This window comes from Bison bison, unplaced genomic scaffold (genome assembly GCF_000754665.1).
Source record: "Bison bison bison isolate TAMUID 2011002044 unplaced genomic scaffold, Bison_UMD1.0 scf7180017864252, whole genome shotgun sequence".
NCBI lineage: Eukaryota > Metazoa > Chordata > Mammalia > Artiodactyla > Bovidae > Bison > Bison bison.
The window spans coordinates 3,874,935-3,896,113 of NW_011494824.1; the positions used below are offsets into that span (position 1 = coordinate 3,874,935).

Genomic DNA, 21,179 nt, shown 5'->3' on the forward strand with positions numbered 1-21,179 from the left:
GGCTCCGCGAGCTGGCCGGCTTCTTTGTTTCCAGGGCGCTCCTGTGGTGCCCCTTATCTCTAGGCTGCACTGCTCACTCACCCGGGCCATCTTGCGCGCTGGGCTCGGCCCCGGTTGTGCGCTCTTGGGACGCCGCTCCTGCTCCATCACATCTTACTAGAAAAAGTCCAGCTGCACAGGCTGCGTTCAGACGGATCAAGATAGGCTGCTAGGGAACTGTGTCCACGGACGAGCCGCGATTTAAAAGTTTACAGGACTTGGTACTAGATGAGCTGAATTTGCCAAATTTGTATCAAAAGCTTTTGCTTATTAGCAGCTTTTGCAACTCCCGATTTTACTGTATGGGAATCAACTTACTAGCAGAGGCACAGGAGGGAGTCTTTGCTTCAGAGGTAATGGAGAATTTAAAAGGAAAATAATGCCATGATAAATAATAAAACTTTGCCTCGCAAACTTATTTTTCATGCATTTCTCACGGGGTGATTTTTAGACAAAATAAACTACATAAGTTAAAATGTGAAGAAGAGGAAGAAGAAGAAAAAAAAAAAAACTCCAAGAACTGTTGACTTACTCACTTGTGGGAATTATTCGAAACAGGGGCATTAATGACCGTTGACTAAGTATCATTACCACCGAGGGGACGTGCTGACAACAGAGCCTTGCCAGTGAAGAATGCGTCCCTTGAACCGCCCCAGTCCATCACAGGGCCTCTCCCCGAGCTTTGGTTCACACCAGGTCTGAAACTCAACACGCCCATTGTTTCTGATCTCACAAGGCCTCATTCTGTTCCGAAGGACAAACGGCTGGCTTCATTACCAGAGGGCCCTGCTCTGACGGCTCAAACCTCCTTCAGGGAGGCCTGAACCCTGAAATGGGCCACAGGGCTCCTCACAGCCCCATCTTCCTGCCTCTCCCCGCGCCCTACCTCCCCCGAGGTCAGGAAAATCCCACAGCTTGCAATGGACATCTGGGCGCATGGCTCTGTTCTGAATGATTACTTATTAACCCAGGTCACATCAACTCCCTAAGAACTACAGACAGCCTGGTGGCCTGTGGGCCATGGCTGGGCAGGGAGTTACGGAGGAGGGAGGAAGTGGGGAAAGAAGGGAGTGGGTGTCAAAGCTTCACCACCATGCTGGCTCACAGCCTAGTGAGCGGTGATGATTTATAAAACAGTGGATTTAACACTTACACAAGATGCTGTTTTGAGAAATTAGCTAGTGCAAAGCTAGGAACACAGGAACTTAATGGTCACATGTACACTTGTGTGTGTGTAGCACTGGGGAAGGGAGAGATGGTGTGTTGCACCACAAAGGTTCCTGGACACACGGCATGTAACTCTTGGAGCCTTTGCTGTCAGCTCCCTCACGGACCACATGGAGAAAGAGAGGGGCCCCTGCCTCACGACACTGTTGTGAGAATGAAGCGGGAACAGTGAAAGCGCCTGCACAGCGCCTGGCACCGTAAGTGCTCAGTAAACATCAACGCCTTTGCCTCGACAGTTTTTCCCCTAACAGGGCTGAGACTGGTCAGCAGTTTAGCCAGTGGAAGTGCTCGGTGGTAACTGAATCTTGGCCCTTACACATAGAGGAGGATCAAGCCCAGGCTATTTAGAGATGGATGAGGTCACTCCTGGTGTCCAAGCTTCCCTGGTGGGCTTTGAGGCTGAGGTCCTGGGTCTTACTTCCTGTTTCCCTACTGCCTAACACAGCTGACAAATTCAGCTGGGGAAAATAAATTAGCACGAGGCCAGAAGTATAATCTAATCTCACTCAGTCACTCTTACCCTCTCACCCCATATTACCAAATAGAAATGGCTTCTGAGTAAGAAGTTACCAATGCAAAAGAGCTCTGGAGGAGACCTGTGTATAATGAAAGCGATCATTTCAAGAGAACAAGAAAACAAGCGAGGATGACTCCCACGAGGAGCCTGCACTTCATCCAAACAGTTCCCACCCACCAGGCTTACAAACGCTTCTAATTCACAGGTGGAGAGTCTGCTTGTTAGAGACAGAAGCTCTATCCAACCTTCCCATTTGATTCTCTGGTCTGCTCAGTCGTGTCCAACCCTTCTGCGACCCCACGGACTGTAGCCCCCTATGGGATTCTCCAGGCAAGGATACTGGAGGGGCTGCCATGCTCTCCTCCAGGGGATCCTCCAGAGATCCTCCAGGGATCAAACCCACATCTCTTGTGTCTCCTGCATTGGCAGGTGGGTTCTTTACCACTAGCGCCACCTGGGAAGCTCCCCATTTGAATAGAAAGCCAGTTTACTGGTGCCCCCAGTTGCCACCAATCCCTGCCCCTCGACTGTTCAGTGGCACTTCTTCAATGTGAATATAAAACCTTTACATATTTGTCCTCTTGCAGAACCTCAGACTCTGCTACAGCCCCTCAGGTGACTTGGATCTTAACGAAGATGCCAAATGTACAGTGTCCTGCTCAGCAAGGTCAGCTTCCAGCCAGGGGTGGGATTAGGCTGCAACTTCTAAGAGAAAGGATGCGAAACTTCAAGAGAAGGGAAGAAGGCACATTTAGGCTTAGCACGGTTCTTAGCAATGGTTCTTGCCAAATTTAAGGCAGAATTATTCCAGGACCCCTGTGTGTAAATTCAGAAAATTCAGTTCCCTGTCCATCTGTGCTAAAACAAGTCCCCCTCCACTGTACCAGATTGTTGCAGCCACCCCAGAGTGGCTGCAATGAGGCCTTCACTTTTCTGTTTGGAAAAGGGAGATAAGATGCTTTGGTCTCCTCAGCAAGTCTGCTAATGACTACTGTAGAGGAATAGCCATGATATGCAAGGCTGACAAAAACTGGCTTTCCTGAGGATCCGAGAAAAGTCCTTGGGTCAGGGGAGAGGCAGCAAGGGGATTCTACAGTGCTCCGCGCTCTGTCACATGCCCCAGCGGGGAAGGCGTGCCCTGAGATAAGAGCCACATCAAAGGGGAACAGGATCCAGGGTACAGATCTCGTTAACCGCAGGATTCAGCACAGCGCTCCTTCGCAGCCCTCCCTGCTGTTCACTGTGATTCCCACTCCTCCAAAGATCACATGAGACCAGACCCTTGCTGAGCTTCCATGTAAACATCTTCTCTCTACAGGCCACTAAACACATGCCCCCTCCAGGATGCTTGGCTTTACTACCACATCCCTGGTGTTTATGGATAACGTGGACAGCCCTCCAACTTTCAGAAAATTATGCTAGTCCACAGAGGAAAACCTCTTAGCAAGGGATAAACAAAAAACAAAAAAACAACAGCCCTAAACAAATGAGACTTTGGCAGAAACCTAGAGTAATATACCAAAGTCAGAATACAGAACGAAGAGAAGTGACAAATGGCCGGTCCATGGGCGTCTGCAGCCCTCTCCGCAGGTCCCTACTATTTAGAAGAAGGGCTGCTATTAGCAGAGCTGAATGGGGTCCTTTCCTTGGCAGCTTCCTGCTGTCAGTGAGAAGGGAAGAGAGTGCGTTCGGGTGGAACTGCCCTAAGAGATTACAGTCTGGAAGCTTGGGAGCAAAGGCCAGAGCCTCTAGAAAGGCGGGGCAGACCGAGTGGCCTTGCGTCAATGCTGCCTCAGTGGGACAGTGGGGAGCGGAGCTGCCGTCCGCAGCTGGCTGGCATGCCCACACTCTCCACCATCACGCCAGCAGCGATGCCCAAGAAGGGGGCTGTGCAAACCACGTTTTGGAGTACAGCACCACCTCACTTACCTGGGTGTTGTGTTTCAACTTCATTAAGACAATCTGCCAGCATAGACAGAAGGTGAAGACAATGAGCACTGTGCACTGAACACTGGCTTACACGCTGCCCTGTCTGTTCCATCCACAGTACACACACTCACACACAAACACTTGTCCCCTGGACCGTTTGAAAATGAGTTACAGATGTCTTGACGCTTCACCCCCAAACATTTCTGCATATACGTCCTAAAAATGAGGACACTCTCCTACGTAACCAAAATAAAATTAACACACCCAAGAAAACTGACAATAATTTCCTTATATCTGTAAGCCCGGTCCACACTCAAATTTCCCTACCCTGCCCCAATTTTTATAGCTGTTTTCTTAAAACCGTGACGCAATCGAGGCTCATGCATCACTTTTAATTATGTCTTTAATCGCTTTTAGTCAAAAAATAGTCCTTACATCCCTAACCTACCCTGCCCTGCCTTTATTTTTTTCCCTTGACACTGACTTATTTGAAGATACCAGGCCAGTTGTCTTACAGGATACCCAGCAATCTGATTTGTCTATTTCCTCATGATGCCATTTAAATTTGTCCTCTATCCTCTATCACAGAGAAAATGGAAGTTAAATCTAAAGTTAATCTCGTTTAGATTCAGCTTAAGCATTTTTGGTAAGAATCCTTCATAGTTGATGCTGTGTAATTCCTACCGCATCACATTTGGGAGGAATATGAGTGAGGCTACACCTCAGAATCAGAGGAACTTGACACATACATCTGTGTACACACATGTGTAAGTGCTATGTGTGTGTGCACAGAAAAAGACAAAAACAGAACAGTCTGTACGGCCCTCTCCAGTCCTAGTAAAATCCATATTTGGTGAGGAAGTGAGCAGAAAGCTGCTCTGGGTAGGACTCTTTCTGTTGTTGTTTGTTTATGGCTGTGCTGGGTCTTCGTTGCTGCTTTCTCTAGCTGCAGTGAGCAGGGGCTACTCTAGTCGCGGTGGGCCGGCTTCTCGTTGCAGTGGTTCCTCCTGTTGCAGAGCACAGGCTCTAGGGGCACAGGCTTCAGTAGTTGAGGCTCACAGACTTATCAGCTGTGCCTTACGGGCTCCAGAGCTCAGGCTCAGTGGTTGTGGTGCATGGGCTTAGTTGCTCTGAGGCCGGTGGAATCTTCCTGGACCAGGGATCGAACCTGTGGCCCCGGGTTGGCAGATGGCTTCTTAACCCCTTGCCCAGCAAGGAAGTCCAGAACTCTAGTTTCTTTTTTTTTTTTTTTTGAGTTTTGAATATTTATTAACTGTGGTTTTTTTAAATTTTATTTTAATTGGAGGATGATTGCTTTACAGTGTTGTGTTGGTTTCTGTGATACAACAACATGAATCAGCCGTAAGTATGCACACGTCCCCTCCTTCTTGCACCTCCCTCACACCCCCCACCCCATTCCACTCCTTTAGGTTTCAGGACCCTCTTTTTTAAAGAGCTCCTGGGACGGTGTGTGGGGGAGGTGGTTCTGATGTCACAGTTAAGAAGCTCTGTTTTGAGGGGTGCCATCCTGGAAGCCAAACAAATTCTTTACCAAAGGAACTTTACACAGTATCTGTGGTTCAGTAAGTACTAAAAGAATATGAGCTCCTGTGATTAATAAGAAATTTACTACACTGACCCACGTGGCCCAAATAATCGATACACTTCGGAGCAGGCTGCATTTTATTCCCACGTCACTGGTAGTTTCTTGGCCAACGTCCACATCCATTATTACCACCTCCCTCAGATATACAAGTCGCACAGAGGCTCAGCACCGTGGCCTCCCGCACAGTGTCTTCTGGAAGGATAAGAGAATTAGGAAAGTAGAATTTATGTGCTGTTGCCTTCCAAAAGTTAGAAAGACCCTCTAGAGTGCTGACTCGAAGAGTGTGGTCCCTGGGCCCCCCCAGCTCCTAGAGGGGGATATGGGCCACCTGTTTCAAAGTGCATAAGTTCCCAGCTCCCACACACTGAACCAAACTTTCTGGAAGGGCTGCCAGAACTGCGTCTCTAACAAGCCCCCAGGAGATTCTTTACACACTGAATTCTGAGAGTCAGTCAGCCGGAAGGTCTCAGACTCGGTGAGGTCCGCCTGCACGAGAGGCTGCCTGGTGCTGGGTCGGGGTGGGGATGGGGCAGGGCTGCTGAGGCTGCAGAGACGGGCGAGGACGTGTATGGCCCAGCGCATCATCGCAGAGCCAGACTTTTGTGCCCTGTACAGCTCACGAAGCCACACGAGGGCAGGAATGAGCGATTCTGCAGGGCAGCCAGCTGTCCCCCCGACCTCCAGCCCCTTGCTCACAGGCTGTCCAGGAACACTCCTATGGCAAGGGGCCCCCATCCATCAGCACCTCCTCTCCAGAGCACAAAGCAGAGTGACAGCTGATGGGACAGTGCTGGTGTGAACAGCTCGGCACCTTACATGTTTTGTTTTTTTTTTAAAATCAGCTACCAAAGGAAGTCTGCAAACTCTCACTTGCCCTGGTTACTCCCTAAAATACACTGACTATGGTAATGCAGACACCTTGACTCTATTGAAGCAGAGCGTCCAAATACCCTAGAAATTACACTGTTCCTTAAGTCACGGTCTCAACAGGCTCACCCCTCCTCCTGGCTGCCAACACCCTTTCCTCAGGGATAACTAGTCCCACATCCCACCTCTGACTCTGTGGGCAATCTCTCAACTGGGGGCGACTGTGCCCTCCCTGCCTTGCAGGGAACGCTGGCAATGTCTAGAGACACTGTTGGTTATCACAGCTTGGGGTGGGGAGGGGTGCTACTGGCATCTAGCGGGCAGAGGTCAGGAGGCCAATATCCCGGGCCGCTCCCCTTGACAGAGCCAGTCGGTGGTGTGGATGGTGAGAGCCCACGCAGGGAGCTTCCTGCAGTTTTCATATTTGTAGGTACAATTTAAGAACAGAGCTCTAAACCCTCATATTTTAGAAACGTCTGCTCTGAAGAGTAAGTCAAGCTCTATCATCTGGATGGACATGCATAGCCTTCACTAAATTAAGTACACTTTCACTTGTTTTTCTGAAATTTGTTAAAGGTCCAAGCTAATCTGTATCAGGCTGTCCAAGATGTTAGGCTGATCTGTCCAAGATGTCAGGCTGACAGGACATGGACTCCAACTGGCCAGCATCAACAGAACCGTGACCCGGGCTCTCCTGGGGTCCTGGCAGTTTCTCTGGACCACACATGGAAGTCAGTCTTTGTTTTCAGTAATCTCTACAAATGGCAAAATGGGGCTTCTCGAAACTTCGCTTGGCCGCATGGCTTTTATTTCTCTCGAGCTCTCCTTCTCCAGACTTGGGCTGGCCACTCAGGACGTGCTCAGGTGGCCGTGCCCGCTGCGGATGTCAGGGACTCTCAAGGAACTTACCGAGTGGACCTAAGTAACCTTAGGCATTCCAGGTCTTACTGACCCCAGCTCAGCTCCCCTCTGTAGGTGGTTCTATCTCCTGCTGAACCCATCGGTGGTTTTAGCTGCCTGGTGCCCCGCCCCGCCGGAGAAGCAGAGACTCCACTCTCCAGAACGCCTCAGCAAGCCTCTTTTTATCTGGGTCTGGAGCACTTGGTGAGGAGTTGCTGACTGTCAAGTTGGTTTTTTAATCCCCCAGTCCCGGCCAGTCAGATATTTCTTCCTTGATGCCCACTTCAACTCCTCTGTACCCAGTCAATCCACTTTCTAAGCACACATTTCTGGAGGAGTCATTTTTATACTCTGTCCTGAGGCGTCAGCAACCAAGGTCAACAGGTCCACCTATCTGGTCCCAGTTTCTAAATGATCCGTTCTTTAAGATTTGTCAAGCCCACTTACATATTTCATAACTTTTTTTCTTTCCACAAATGTCATCATCTAAAAACCTGTAGGAGGTCGAGGAGACCTTTCGGAAAATATCATCATCTTCCTTTAGTCTCTTTCTGTCCAGCAGGAGTGACTGGAGAACTGACTTCCACAGTAGACTCTAAGGTGTGATTCAGTCAAGATCCGATTAGCCAGGGGCTTATGCCCTGCACGCACTGTGGGAAGGCAAAGGCTTCAGGTTTAAGTGGAATCAGAACTTGAGCTTGAAGAGCTGCCTTTCAATGTCCCTGTTATATATAAGTTTAAACAGAAAGTGTTTTTCATATTCATAATGAATTCTGGAAAAATATGAGCCCTTAAAGTGAGCCTCACCAGTATTTTCAGGATCAATAAGAAAGCACAGAGTTTGGGGACTTTCCTGGTGGTCCAGTGGTTAAGAACCCGCCTTTCAATGCAGGGGATGGAGGTTCGATCCCTGATCAGGGAACTAAGATCCCACGTGCTGCAGGGCAACTAAGCCCGTGTGCCACGAGTACTGAAGCTGGTGGGTTGCAGCCACTGAAGCCTGCACGCTCTAGAGCTCATGCTCTGCAATGAGAAGCCTGCACACTGCAACTAGGGAGCGGTCCCCACATGCTCACCGAGAGGACGCCTGCATGCAGCAATGGAGACTCCGCCCCCAATTTTTTTTTTCAATTTAAATAAAAAAAATAAAAGAAAGCAGAGAGTTTTAATGGACAAAGTAACAAAGGGTGAAAACCAAAAAGCTTATAAGAACTTACATATAAAATCAAGATACTTCCTGCTTCATGAACTCCCTGGTGTCAATAGAGGGGAGACTGCCAAGTCCTCTGCTCCCGTGACCCAAGCCTGAGAATCAATAACCCTTAGAGGACGGGCTTCTGGCTCATCTAAGTGACAGCTGGGCAGTGCCCCCAGCATCAGGGAGTTTGGACGTTCATTCAGACAGCAGCTGCAGGCTTTCCTGTCCCCTCTGAACAGAGGCAGAAAGAATCGCTGCTTGTTCACAAGACACACGGCCATCAGCCAGGTTCCCTTCCAGCAGCTTAAGAAAACCCAAACACGATCAATGAAGAGGATTATGCCGTCGGTTACTTCTGAGCCTCTCACACAAACCCATAAAACACCAAGTAAACTCAAGAATCAAGTAGAACAAGAGTCATCTCCTTACTGGAAGCTTCCAGAAAAGCTCCTGTGAAAGGACGTATTATTCTTTCAAATATCATGTCTCTTCTTGGAGGAAGATATTTCCCGACCCCACTGACATGAGACCAGATCATGGGACTCGTTCAGCCAATTCAGCGTGGGTAGAAGTCACACAAGCCACTTCTGGGCGGAAGAGCTTGGGGGAGGGGTGCCCCGTTGTCCAGCTCGCTTCTCTCTCCCATGAAATAAGAACAATCCCAGATGAGACCTCTCTGACAGCCTGAGTCTCTGACAACATGAAGCAGAGGAACAGCTGACCCTTGACGGACAAGTGGAGTGGCTGAAAAAACCAAACCCCTGTGGTTGCCAATGCTGAGATTTTAAGGTCACACACAACCCAACTTCCTCCAAGGGCCGAGCTCCTGGCAGAGCCAGGGCCCGTCTATTCTGTCTTTGGTGTCGAGATACATTCAACTCCACCGTCCTCTGTGATAGACACGGCAAAGTAGTTTGCAGTTGGAAAGCAATAAAAGTCATCCAGTGACCCTCAATCTGTGTGTGTTAGTCACTCAGTCGTGTCTGACTCTGCGACCCCATGGACTGTAGCCCGCCAGGCTCCTCTGTCCATGGGGATTCTCCAGACAAGAATACTGGAGTGGGCTGCCATACCCTCCTCCAGGGGATCATCCTGACCCAGGGATCCAACCTGCATCTCCTGCACTGCCAGGCAAATTCCTTACCACTGAGGCACCGGGGAAGCCCCATTAAAGACTGGCAACTATCCCAGAAGCATTCACTGTACAATTCAACAACGTAGACTGCTTCAATAAAAAGTTTACTTTCTTCATATATTTATCTTAGGGTTAATGCATGGAGTTACTAAGAAAAAAGAAAAAAACCCCTACTGAGCAAATGAGGACAATGAGAAGTGACCCTGAGGGCTGCAGCTGCAAGAACCACTTTCCACATCAGACGCTTCTCCGAGCCTCTTACCAGAGAGTCCTGACTCACTCACGCTGCCTCCCTTTCCTTCTCTGCTCCCATTTCTTGCATCCTGGGGTGGCTCCAGTCACCTTGTGCAGCCGCCAGCTAGGATGGCAACTTGGAAGTGTGCTTCTAACAGGCACAAGAAGAGAGCTCTGAGCTCCGCCTGCAGGAGGCTCAGCCAGGCTGGCAGCTCAGGAGACACTTCCAGGGCCTGCTGGTACCAGGTGTCAGCCCGGGACAGAGGTCTTTCCTGGGAATGGAGCGCATGGGGCCGGAGTGAGGAATCTATGAACTGAGGGGGCAAGAGACTAGAGGAGAGCAGTGGGATGACCGACAGCCTCAGCCTCTGGCTGGGAACTGGAAGGAATGGTGGCTGGGCAGGCAGTGCAGAGCGTGAAAAGCTCAGCCCACAGGGTGCGAGGTAGAAGGAGCGGCTCGCAGGCAGAGAAGTGGCCTTGACCACACTTTTAACTGGTTTCAGGCCATCTCCATCATGAGACTCCAAATAGTCCCTCTAGGAATACAGTCATTTCAGAGATGGAGGAAAAGACCGTGGAGCATTAGGGTTAAAAAACTGGTAGCTTCTATGAGGAAGGTGAGCGTCAGCTAACGGTGAGAACGCCCGTCCCTTTAAAAATACAGTTGTTTGAAGTTAGGTATCACCTCTTTTTGAACCATGTATATATAGAGATACACAAGCATACATATGTGGTATCACCTTACAAGCTCAAAAACTAGTAGTAGACAAAAACGTTAATCTGGAAATAGCCACAGGTGGTTAAAGAATGGCAGAAACGGTTTTCTTTCCTTGCACCTCCACTGGCCCTGAAAACCTGACCCGTGAGTGCTACTGGCAGAGGCAGCGGCGGCGGTTAACGTTCAAGCTGGGCCTTGGAGCCAGGGTTCCGAGCAGCCGTTAAGGACGTGATGGGTGTGAGCACAAGTGCAGCGGAAACCTCGTCCCGGGGTGGCCCAGGGGACCGGCCCGCTGCATGATGCACAGACAGGGCTGCCAGCCCAAAGCCCAACAGCCCAGAACTTCTCAGGGGCACAGGGCGGGAGCAGCTTGCGACAGCAGCGACCTTCACCCAGAAGCCCATCAAAGCAAACACTGCAAACCTTGCCGCTGTCATTGGGTTTACTGGCAAAGCTCTCAGCAGAATGACACGTTTCTAATTACCCACTGAGGGATATTATCAGTGAACTGGGCCCAATGATGTAAAATAACCTGTATCCGTAAAAACCAAGATCTAATTTGTGATTTACCCAGGGACTAGGACAATGCCTGGGCTTCCCTGGTGGCTCAGACGGTAAAGCGTCTGCCTGCAACGCAGGAGACCCGAGTTCAATCCCTGGGTTGGGAAGATGCCCTGGAGAAGGAAATGGCAATCCACTCCAGTACTCTTGCCTGGAAAATCCCATGGACAGAGGAGCCTGGTAGGCTACAGTCCATGGGGTCGCAAAGAGTCGGACATGACTGAGCGACTTCACTTCACTTCTTCAGGACAATGCTCACCTTAAAAACAAACACCACTGCTCACCTTAAAAACAAACAGAAAATCTTTTATGTTCTTACTGAGGTCACTTCTGCTTCTAACCAACATTGTTAATGAATTTTAGAAAGTTTCTGAGTGACAAAGTAGAGTCAAAGTCTATTGTAGGCTATGTTCATATTTCTAAGGATATCACTCAAATGTTCAAACTCACTGTTTTTATTATTTCTCTCACACTGATGCTGGCTTTTCACAACCTAAGGTACAACCTGCAGCATTAAGGTCTAAATTGCCCTGTGAGTCCCTAACACGCCCTTCTTGAAAGACAGCACGCTCATAGAAGGATATGGAAATAGCCTAAGGCTTTATGTGTTGAATGCATCTGCAATTTAAAAAAAAGAAAACCACACAAGTGGATATTCACAAACACGGCTCATTACTTATGTATCAAGAATCTCCCCTCTCTAGTGCCTTACTTCTCTCTCAAGTGTTTAAGACCCATGAAATACTGTGTGATGAGGAATGCACACACTCACAGACACACTCATATAGATACACATTCACACACATTTGTAAGGTCAGATTTTTTTAACATCTAAAAAGTCAGCAAGATAGATTTGTATGTTGCATCCACACCCAGTTCATCCCACACTGTCTGTCTCAGCGACTTCACGGCCAGAGATCAAGCCACACAGCATTTTTCAACTTCCCCTGAGAATGTCAAATTCAAAACCGTAGACCGGTTTAAGCTTCCTTCATTTATTAACTAGAGGAATTCCCCAGACATTTAGGATTCAGACGGTGTTTTGATAACAGACGAGCTTAAGTGTTGCTCCCAAAGGGATGCAACACTCTTCGAGAAAAAGCAAGTTCAGCATAGAGCTGCCAGCAGCTTCAGACCCTCGTACATTCAGAACCACCCTCGACGGCAGGCAGGGCCTCGGCCGGCGCAACTGACCTGGCCTGAGGACACAGGAATGTGCCAGGCGGGAGGCGGCGGCCCAGCGAGCTCTGCTCACAGCGGCCCAGATGAAGTCAGTGCAGATCAAAGTTCAAGCCGGTCACAGAAAACCCCGTTCTGCCAGGCTGAACCCTTGTCCTTGTTCGTGAGATGCACTACTCTTTCTGGGAACAGGGACTTATTGTTACAGCTTCTAACAGCAGTGCAGCCTCATAAACAGAGATGAACTCAGAAGAAGAGAGTACAGGTCAGAGGACCGAGCCATTTCAGAACAAAAATGAAAGTGCTGGAGAGCCTGGGAACACAAAGGACTTTAGCTCCATGTCCCAGAGACACTCCAACCCCAGGTGCTCACCTGGAAGGGCTGCTAAGGAAGGCGGGCAGAGAGGAAGCCGGCCCCGGGTGACGCACGTGTCCAGTGCCCTGGACTCCGGAGGCTGCCAGGGGCTCCTGCCCCAGCCTCCCCGGTGTGCCAGGCTGGAGTGGGTGCTTCCCCTTTGAACCCACGTGGCTCAGAAACAGAAAGGTGCTTGGCAGGGGAGCTCCAGGCAATCGGAGGAGGGAAAAAGAAGACCGTGTTCTGGTTAGGTTAGAAAAAGGAGCACCCGTGGGTGCTGACACATGTTTCTCTGAAGTGTTTGGAGCTAACAGGCTTCCTCACAGCAAACGTTTCCCAGGGCTCTGATGACCTCCGGCCTTGTGAGATGACACCCAGACAGGGCAGAGAAAGTGCCAGGCCCGCACGAGCAGGGTGGCTGACCACTCTGGGTCCCCGCAGAAAACGTGGGCGGGACCTGGGGGGAGGTCTCTCAGGCTCACGTACAGGATGAGCGTGGACTCAACAGTCACTCTCCCAAGACTGCTACCAAACCCACTGCCCCACCCTTCCAGCCAATGAGCTCATCCAGAAAGCCACCTCGGGGAGCGATTATTCCGTCTGGAGCCAGACTGTCTGGACTTGACTCCCAGTTCTAGCACTTGCTGGGCAGTGACCTTGGGCCCAGAGGTGGTGCTGTATCTCAGTTCCTGGGTCTGTAAAGCGAGGGTACTAATAGAACCTACCACATAGGCTTGTTGTGAAGGCAACTACGCAAATCATAAGCTTAAACAGTGGTTGGCAAAAGGAAAGTATGCAGGGCAGGTGCAGTAGACTTCCTGGAGCGGGATCCGGCCTCCCCACCCCCAAAGCCCACATCAGCGTGGCCACCTATGAGGTCAGCGAGGGCACTCCTTTCCCCATTTAGATCTTCCTTAGGGCCCACCTGGCCTGGGGGTAAGTAGTTTCACCATCAAACACCAATTTTCTCCGTGTAAGAAGAGTTCTATAGCATAAAGGATACAAACAGATATAAAAAGGGCACAGAAGATCTCTTTCAATTCTATCACCCTGTCTGTACCTGTAGCTCTGTGTCTTTCAGCAATGAAGTGAGAGTGTTCAAAGGATCCACCTCAAAGGGTGTTATAGGATTAAAAATATGTGCATGTAAAGCAAGGTATAATTTTAAATATTCAATAGGTGGTAGGAATTATTACTATTATCATATTTGGTCAACATTCATTTATCTGCTCTTGGAGAGCTGTCTCCACACAGCCACACACAAAAAAATCACCTTTTAATATCAGTGACTGTAGACTGAAGCTTGTCAAATGGTAAAGTCATAGGTGGGGACAAAAACACTATAGACAGGAAGCCGGGGGCCACGGACTCTGGTCTAGGCTCTTGGCTAATGGTGTGTGAGCACACTCGGCATCCTTGGCTGCTCTAGCTTCAGAGAGTCAGGGGCAGAGCTGGGGAGGATCTGCAGATGACCACCGTCAGTCCCCAGAGTCAAGCCTTTGAAGTGCATGACCACCTTGTATCACCTTCTCCCCCTGAAGCAGGCGGCTCTCCCAAGTCCTACAGATGGATGGGAAAGGGAGATACTCTGTCAGTTATAAGAGCTGCCGAGTGCAGAGGCAGAAGAGAAGGTCATATCTGAGCACATTTGTCCAAGGGCCATGGTCAAAGGGCGTGGGCTCGACTGGCACCCTGTTCTCGTAGCGTTATTACTTCCTCTGCCCTTTCATTTCCAGGTCCAGAGTGCCTCTCATTCTTGGAATCACAGCAGAGCAGCCTCCACTCCAGTCTTTGGGGTGCCAGCTGAAAACGAGGCCCTCTCTACCCTTAGCTGCAGATATGGAGCCAGCAATTACGGGTTCTTTAACCCGTACTTGGTTTGGAAAAATCACAGTCATATACAGGCTCCTTCCTTTCTCAGATACTGTGGCTTCTGTTCTAGACAAGTAAGATGATTGGTTATAAAGGATTTCATAGCTATATGCCAAAGGACATGATAGAACACAAAGCTGTAGTCACTATTTAAAGAGTTTATATTTTGGCTTCTTATTTATGGCAAGAAGGGTGCCAACTGATTAACAAAGGCATCTGAGAACAAGTTCCCCACATGGAGATGCCAACAGCACGAGGGAGTCCTTTCTAAGTGCTTTGGTTTCAGGCAGGAGTCAAGTCATATCCCTTTTATTTCAAAACATAAACCGTATGAAACTGTCCAATAAAATTAATGTTTGCTGCTGTTTATTCTCTGTTCCTGGGTGAATTATTAAAGTCAAGCAGTGCAATTCTCTCATCAGTTATAAATGGCCCCAGAAGGCTGATTTACATCCATCCAGGGGCACTTACTTCTGGTAAGTATTCTTATTAATGATCTAATAAAATGTCTTGTTTTGTTACGATCATATGAAATGATTCAAATGATATTTAAAAATTCAGCACTCCAACCCAACAGCCTGGAGATGAAGCTGCTGAGCTGACATTAATTTAAAGTGATTTTCAATTTTACTTGGTACTGTCAATGAGATCATGGATGGATTAAATTTTCTTTTTAAAATTTTGGTCTCAGTGCTGTCAAAGGCAATACTTTACCAAGATTTGGTAAAACTGGTCTGATTACAATGATAATTGCAGATAGTAAAGGCTGGGGTGGGAGGCTCTGGTAAGAAATTATTTGGCGGTCAACCACACACATCCTAAATCGCAGAGGTAGACTGTGAGAAGAAAGCTATGTCAACAAGAATAACCCTCATAAACATGTCCAGTTTTACTCCTCCTGACTTCCTGACCTTTATTTCAAACTGCCCTTTAGCGGAGGTGGCCATTCCCAAAAGCGAGGGCTGAGGTCCACGGATTCGGCCTCTGCGACAGAGCAGGAAGAAAAGCGCAGCCCTTCTAAGGCCACTCTGCGTAGGTGGGTGACGCGCTCAGACACACCACCCACCCCATCACCCTAACCCACCTGCCAAGAAGCCAAGGGCCCAGAGGCTTCAAAGAACAGAAGCAATGAATGGCTGAGGTACTCGGTGAAACTGCCTCAGTACTGCAAAAATAGCTCTTATTTTCCCCAGGATCCAGAATATTTGATTTTTGGATTTTTCCTCTGTTCTTATCTCATTACACCCCACCCTTTTTTGGGAAATAATGCTCATTAAACATCTGCTGAAACAAAAGCATTTAAAAAGGAGTCGCCTATTGTGGGCTTCCCAAACTGGACAACTCCTGTTACTGTGCATTGTTTATCATGGTGATTAGCCACTGCTAACTTGTATTGAACTAAGCACTGAAGCTCTAAAGAGGTAAGGCCAGGCAGGCGTCCTTGTCCAAGATCTGACAGTCCAAGGTGTGCAGGGAACAGGCAGGGAAAGCAGGGTGGGAGGGTGGGTTGGGAGGAGACACAAAGGTACTCCTGCTGGCCTCATGGAAATGTCATTAAAGTTGGAATCAGGAAACACAGAGACATTAAGACAGACCAAGGCCAAAAGGAATGGGACTCGCCACAGAGGAGTGCTCTGGTGGGTGGGGCAGCACTCCCAGATCAGGGAGAACCATGAGGAAGCCATGATAAGGATTTTATCAGGACTATAATAACTGCAAAGTAAATCTATCATCAGCTCAAAAGGGAGGGTCACAGTTGGGGTGGAGAAAGGCTAGAATTTTTCTGCTTCTGTTGGATAACCCTGAATGCTGGCATTAAAAACACTTAAAAGAAAACTAAAGGACTAGATTATGCTGACACTGCTTATGTCCTGAGCAAAACAGAAGTAGCTGATGATCTTCATTTTTTTTTGTATATTTAAGTAGAAACGATGGCTGAAAGAGTGAATGCTTGTTAATTCAGGCATATCTGCTAGCTATTTAGTACGATGAATTTTAAACAGAAGAATGAAAATTAACTTTATGCTCTAACAGCCCCCTTATCCGTTCAAATTCACTTTTTAACTTACAGGGTTATTTGTAAACTTTTATAATGATTTCAAGGAACTAGGATGACTGTTAAGTGAGTGTGGCTTTCTGATCCAAATTCAATCAAGAAAGAAACCCCTAGGACACACGGAGTTTTGGCTGTTGTAAGAGATAAACGTGTCAGAGATAAACACTGACATCAAGCCAGGACGGTTTTAGGAGGCTAGTGGGGTCTGCTTTGCCCCTTGCCGCTTCCAGAGCATGATATTCTCTTTTGCATAAAAAAATAAAAACCACTGTTGATGGAAGTCTTTATCACTCAAAGAAATAGTCTGTACTGGATAAATAAGTATCAATTTGGCTCAGGAAAAAATTAAATGAGCACATCAGAGGAAGAGTCTGCGGGTATAAAGTGTGGTCCCAAAAGGAATTTGCAACCTTTTTTTCAAGCTGTCCCCTCCCACTAAATTCTCTCTCCACTCCTGACCACATGGGACTTTTTTAGGAGAGGAAGGAAGGGGCTCCAACGGATGCGGTTAAGAAGTGTGACTGATCCGCGTTGATGTGAGGCAGAGACCACAGCATTGTCAAGCAACTATCCTCCAGTTAAAACAAAAGACAAGTTTTCCGGTGTCTATGGGTACCCTAACTGCCTCATCAGAAAGAAGGCAAAGTTGAAGCAGCCTGGCTGGCAGTGTTCATTTCTCAGAAACCGCGTGCTCTCATGTCTGAAAGACAAATCCCATTCACATACCAACGACAGTGGCTTCTGAAGTACGTCCGTGTGCCTGGTTTGGGACCAGTGCTTGGACACCAAAATGATGGCTCTCCATCCTCAGAGGGGTCCCAGGGCAACAGGGAAGTTGGCAGGTGGGCCCAGCACAGAGCCCTTGGTGCCACTGAAGCAGCAAAGAGGGGCACCCCGTTCTGCCTGGAGGAGAGAAGGCCGCTGGGGGCAAATGCCAAGCATAGGGCCGGCCAGGGTCAGGGTCGTCCCCTGAAGCCTGGGGCGGGGTGGGGAGGATGGGCAGGAACGCAGCAGGAGGAGTGAGCAGGAATCACCCCGGGAGGGACGGATGAGTCATGATTGGGATTCTGCACTCCGTGTTGTCCGCTACAGTGAGGGGCCCCTACAGTGTTTTCAGCCAAAAAAGTAACACAATCCGGCTTACATTTTAGAGAACTCATCTCTAGGACCCCTGTGAGGAAGAAATGTTCACATACTGGATATGGGGAAGTCGATCTGGCTCACACATGATTTCACTCAAATTCTATGCTAACTAAAACAGCCTGCTGGTGGCCCATCAAACACACATCATACATCTGCTTTAATTATTAAAGGAAAGGATCCCATGACCAAAAGAAAAGCATGTCCATGTTAAAAATAAAGATGAAATACCTCTCTTCCTAGGACGCCAGTGCTGGTTCTCCTTCAATGATAAGAATCCCTTTCTAGGTGCCAAGGCCATGCTGACTTGCTGTGTGAATGCTGACCTGTTCTTTTAAACCTTGAAGGACTGCACCTCTGAGTTGTTTGATGTTCTTTGCTATGACCAGTTATGACCCTGTGCTGAAAACCATGCTTCTCTGGGGCAGCTCCTTGGTTATCTGAGCAACCGCAGGGCTGTCATCCTCAGTGTGGCTCAAGTAAAACTCATCCCCGTTTCTATTATAGGCTACTTAGCGATGATTTCCGTGGACCCTTGTGAGGGGCAGGCAAGGAAAGGTAGGGATAAGCACGTGCCCCGTGCACACGTGCACACAGAGCTGCACACAGGCTCAGCGGGAGCCAAGGATCAACAGGTCTGTGCGATGGAGGCCACTGCCCCCACCCCATCCTGCGGACTGCTGCCAGCGATGTGGAAGGGGCCCACCTGCAGAGCCAGGACGGCCAGTAGGAAGCCCTGGCAGGGATCCAAGCAAGAAGGGAAAGGGCCAGAACTACTGCAGTGGAGGGTAAGACTCAAGAGACTAACTGGTCCTGAAGGGTGTTGGGAAGAGGAGTCAAGGAGCACTCCCAGATTTCTGTACAACTCCTCGAACGTTTCCATTCCCTGGATCCAGAATATGGGAGGAGGGACAAGATCACAAGTCTATTCTGGGTAGAGGAGAATTAGTGGTTTCTGCGGACCTCGCCAGGACACGCACCAGGCCCTGGGGCACCTGGGGTACCAGGGATGTCAGGGGTATGGATGAGACCTCCTGAGTGACAGTGTGGAGTAAGAAGACAGGAGGACCAGGGCGGACCCTGGGGATACGAGAAAATTGCCAAAGGGATGGAGGGCCAGGCCAAGGGGGCAGAACGAGGCGACCATGTGTCCTGGAGGGCAAGGTGGAGGGAGCTGGTCACGCGTGGCCGTCATCTGCAGAGACCAACGCCCAAAGGGGTGTTCATGACCCAGGAAACACACACACAAACCTAGACAAGAGGTAAAGAGACAGCTGAGTGGGGGCCGGTCCGTTTCACTGTGGTCTGAGATACACTTCAAAATGCTGTGCACTGCATTTTAGCTAGATCCTCAATTTCCTGGCCCTAAGCATTTACTAAAAAAAAGTCCCAAGGAGTACCTTATCTGAGGAGTCATTACAATAAATAGGCAGTTAGCACAAGGTCAAGATGAGGAAGAATGGGAACAATACAGCGCTTCGAGGCTGCTGGGGGCGTGTGGAGCAGGGCTGGGGGAAGGAAAAGGGCGGACAATGCACAGATGTGGACGTTTTCTCTGCCAGGAGTATCAGACAAACAGGAAGACCTTAAACTTCTCCAACTGGGAACTCTTGGTTTTGCCTGCTGAGCAGAGGGGCCAAGCACGTGACTGGAACACAGAGACAGGAGGCCGTGATTAAGGCCAGGAGGACTGCTCCACACGGAACGTTTGGGCAGCCCGCGGACCCTGCCTCGCCAGCCGGCACCCTCCCCTCCTGCTCTGTGGGTCTTTGTGCACATGGCCTGTGGGACCACAGGAGCCTCACCCATTCGTGAGACCCAAACGAGGCCAGGATACCACATTTCACAATTTTCAAACTTCCTGCTGACATCTAGCAGAGAATTTATGTGTATAACACCTCTAAGTGGGTACCAAAGTCAAACTGCCTGATGGAATTACCAAACAGCATGATTCCAATAACCAAATCACAGCAGAGATAAAGGAATTCTTAGATCTCCTCCGCACTTCAAAAGTTGGGAATTCCATGAAATCTTTTCTCCCTGTAAACAGTTACATATATTTTCTACCCATGGAGCAATTTAAAAATAGTTCTTAAAACTATGCAAAGGAATATTTCCTGAAATAACTGAAGTTTCAGAATATCACCTGGATGGTTTCCCTTAACTGTTAAACACAAATGGTCTGCTCTATCTATAACAGAGTTTCTCAACCTTGGCACTTCTGACATTTGGTGCTAGAGAATTCTTTGTCTTATAAGCTGGAGGGTGTTTAGCTGCATTCCTAGCCTCTGTGGTAAAGAACCTGCCTGCCTGCCAATGCAGGAGACACAGGAGACACGTGTTTGATCCCTGGATTGGGAAGATGCCCAGGAGGAGGAAATGGCAAACCACGCCAGTATTCTTGCCTGGAGAATCCCACGGACAGAGAAGCCTGGCCGACTACAGTCCATGGGGTTGCAAAGGGTCGGACAGGACTGAGTACCTGAGCACCCACACATTAACCTCTTCCCACTATATGCCAGTAGCATTCTCCTGGTTGGGACAATATAGATTGTCTTAAGATACCGACATATGCCCTGGAAGACAATTTGGCCTTGGAAGGTGGTTACGGCATAGGATCTAGACTGAGATGAGATTCAAGTCCTGGCGAATGGCACATACTAGCAGAATGATGCTGGGCAAATAACCAACTTCCCTGTGCCTCAATTTCTCCAGCTGCAAAATGCAGACAATAAGACTGTCGACTACAAATTAGCACTTGGTTGCTTGCCATCCACCTCTACAAGGATTAAGTCATGTGCTGCTGCAGCGGCTGACCTCAACACCCCCTGAAGGAGTTCAGGGTGGAGAGCAGAAGTGAGGCATCTGTGCTCTGGGAAAACTGGCAGGACAGGTCTTCAGAGAGTTGCATATTCTTGGGAGCTGACTTTATGAGCCCAATTCTTGTATCTCCTCATATCTAGAGAAGCACTAAAATCCTTCATGGTGATGACTGTTTCTTGTGACTAGCAGAAGCTTCACAAAACGTGCTTGATTGCATGTACTCCCCGCTTTACCAGAATAATTTATATACTGACCTTTCCCTCTGCCTCTTTGGAGCAGTCTCTCAGCTCTCTGAGGTGCTGTCTCCCAGGCTGCAGTCCTCATTCTGCCCCAAATAAAATTTAACTTGAAACTCTCACATTGTGCATTTTTTAAAAGTTGACACTATCTACTTCATAAGATTGATATGAAGATTAAATGGAAAGTAAATGTTAAATACTTGGCACAGAGCCTGACACACAATAAGCTTTTAGGAAATGGCAGCAATGATATTGTTAAAAATGAGAGTTGTACTCCCTTGACCTTGGAAGACAGAACGGAGCAGGTCATTTGACAATCGGGTAAGAACAAACTGCCCACATCTGAACAGTCTTTCCAAGGGCACTTAGGGCTAGAACGTTAGGAACACAACCAGCACGATACTAACCTTGATGGAAATCCAGTTGCTTTAATCCCTGTGGGGACGAAAGGGGGGTAAGTATCAAGGGAAAAGAAAAGAAATGAAAAAATAGCTATAGACCAAAGGGAAACATTCTGACACAAAGAGGGAAAGGTAAAAAGTCACACCTTTAAAAACCAACTTAGGCCACAAACGATGCTGAAT

At 48.6% G+C, this 21,179-nt stretch overlaps 1 protein-coding gene across 2 annotated transcripts in view; it reads right to left on the minus strand.

The window, feature by feature from the left end:
- Nucleotides 1–21,179, minus strand: part of LHFPL2 (lipoma HMGIC fusion partner-like 2) — a 174,827-nt gene that overhangs the window by 27,085 nt on the left and 126,563 nt on the right. The gene's annotated exons all lie outside the window — the stretch shown is intronic.